The sequence below is a fragment of the Triticum urartu genome, chromosome 2, assembly GCF_003073215.2.
Source record: "Triticum urartu cultivar G1812 chromosome 2, Tu2.1, whole genome shotgun sequence".
Classification (NCBI taxonomy): domain Eukaryota; kingdom Viridiplantae; phylum Streptophyta; class Magnoliopsida; order Poales; family Poaceae; genus Triticum; species Triticum urartu.
The window spans coordinates 565,372,773-565,375,533 of NC_053023.1; the positions used below are offsets into that span (position 1 = coordinate 565,372,773).

Here is a 2,761-nt window from a genome sequence, read left to right on the forward strand (position 1 = left end):
TCATGTAAAAATGCTAACTGAGGACCGGATACTTACAGCTTTGCATAGCCCTTTAGACCAAACGCAAGGGCTTTGTCATAAAACCGTTGCACAAGCTTATGGGCAATAAATCTGTCACATACCTACAAAACTAAAGTTAAATGAAAAAAAATACAATGATTCTAAGTGCTGAATTGGTGTTCCACTGACACAATGATGCTAAGTGCGGAGTTTGGAGTTGCTCTATGGAAGCAATTGGGTAAAGTTGGTTGTACAGAAGAGAAGCCCTGCCATTCTATCGAAATGATTTTGTTACGAATCAAAAGAGGAGGTTGAGAATTTTGTAATACGATAGTTACTATATTATCACATAAACTGCCCACTACCCAAGGAATTAATATCAATACTACATGGCTTATTCTAATCTACAAACTCTATTTCCTAAAAAAGGTACCGTCATGTTTCTAATGCTGGCACCAGTACCCACACTAGGAAAAGGGAGAACTGCAGTGTTTGTCCATTATAAACAACTGAAGAAACAAAGTAATAAACAGGATCACGGGAACAAACTTGCATATATAGTATTATTTGATAAAGTTTCTATGATTCAGGAAAACATTCTAAAAAGTGCATAAAGCAGACCTTTATAAATTCCTCAAAAGAGAACTCCTTGTTGCCACTTTGCCAGTAGCATTGGATGATGATTCCTGGAGGATATGCATAATAAATTTATTTGTGTAAGTCTAGACGTGTCATTGTACACAGATGTGCTTCCATTGTACAATACATTGCTCCATGGTTGAGTGCATAACACAACAAAATGGCACATAGACTGATGTAGCATCTACTGTAAAATAATTTAGTCCTGTCCTTTCATGCATTAGAATGGCATTTTTCAACTTCACTTCACAAAACCAAAAGGTGGCTGTTAGCTTTCATGAGATGGCTAAATGGTTGTGATACGAGCCATTGCAGAGTCATTTTGTACACCAAAAATTGACTGGAAATGACAAACAGGTTATATATGGAAGACCATGATATGGTTCAACTCACATCAAACACATACAGAATCTAAAGGAGCATTTTTCTGCAATAAAGATTGCACTTAAAAACATCTGTTATGACATTTCTTGTGCTAGCCAAGAACAACATTTACCTGACATCCTCCAACGTCTTTCCTGCTTTCATAGTGTAGCTCTGGCGTGGACGGAGTAACTTCAAGTCGGAATCAGTTTCGGTTGAAGAGTTCAAGATGAGGCATGCCTCTTCCTTATTTGTGCCAGATCCATAGCTCAAGATACAGAACATGAATATGGGCAGCGACAGCTGAACCGACCGGCGCAGCTTCCATGACTGAAGCCACCAATTTGTCAAGCCGGTTGAGATCCGTCTTCATCCCTAATTTCCCAAGCTTGCTGGCTGTGTTCTCCATTGCGGCATGCACAAACACCAGATCGAATTCGGACGCATCCTGGACATTCCCCTCTGCAAATCCCAGCAGAGTGAACGCCCGGTCGATTATTCTAGTGTCCTTAGAACTGCTGCCAGAACCTGACTGCGCGGCAAAATCCTCAGTTCCGAAAACATGGAAGCCAAGATTCGCCGCGAATGAGCTAACACTGGGGCAATTGCTAACCATAGCAGCTCTCAGCCCCATGAACCTGAATGTTCAGCAGCAGAGTCAGCCCTAGCATTTACAATGGATACACTGACAATAATCAAAGCAAAAGATCACACACACATCGAACCTCTCGGATAGCTTGGGGACTACTAGCTCCTGTGGATCCACCCGGGCAATTTCCCCATCCTAACGTGAAACAAATACAATTAGCATCGCATACTCAAACCCTCTCTGCAACTACTTCGCCTGGACGCAAACCCGAAGAGCAGGATCACACCTTGGCAGGATAGAGGGCATCGTACACATCAAGCAGCCGCGCCAGCTCGAGAATTGAGTCGCTGTTCCTGTCCCCTCCATCCTATGGGTTGGGAGACAAGATCAGAAACCTCTCAGTTTAATGGGGGGCAAGCAAAGCAGAGCAACCGCGCAGAGCGCGAGAGGGGATGGGGGCGAAGTGGTACCGTTGACGGCGGGGGTGCGGACGGAGAGGAGCCCCAGGGGCCGACCGCGTCGAGCTGGCCCTTCCCCCCTCCCCTCCGCCCCTGGCAAGCAGCGCCGCGTGGCTGGCGGCGTATAGCACCAGCGCCCGGCTCGACTTGTCCGCCATTGCTCCGCCACGCCGACACACACTTTTTCCCCTTCCCCTTTCCCTTCTCACTCCGTCGCCTTATTCCGGAGAAGAACCGGGAGGGGATCCGGCGGCAGAGGAGAGGTGAGGAGGTGGAGGGAATCTGGATCGGGGATGGATGCGGTGTGGGGTTGAACTGGGACGGTTGGTGGGGTGGGTAATGGATCGAGGGTGGTCCGGTGTGGGACTGACGGACTGTGCTAGCGGCAGCGCAGGGTGTCTCACCGGCGCTACGGTTATCCCATTAGCAGTGGCGAAGGTTTACGACCCACGCTATTGTTATGGTTTGTCCGCGGGGCACGGTCGAGAATTATTTACCAGTAGCGTGCCTCAAAGAAACCAACGCTGCTGCTAAGCCATACCAGTAGCATGCTTTGTACCCAACGCTACTGGTAATTACAAGTAGCACGGGGACACAAACAAACGCTACTGGTAAACTTCTATGTATAACCATTTTCCTAGTAGTGACTCTAGGATAGATTGATCGGAAAGAATAGCTTTGAGGTGGTTTCATACCCTACAAACAATTCCGT

At 46.8% G+C, this 2,761-nt stretch overlaps 1 pseudogene; it reads right to left on the reverse strand.

The window, feature by feature from the left end:
* Positions 1-634: 634 nt before the first annotated feature.
* LOC125537301 lies at positions 635-2,207 on the reverse strand (annotated as a pseudogene).
* Positions 2,208-2,761: the final 554 nt, after the last annotated feature.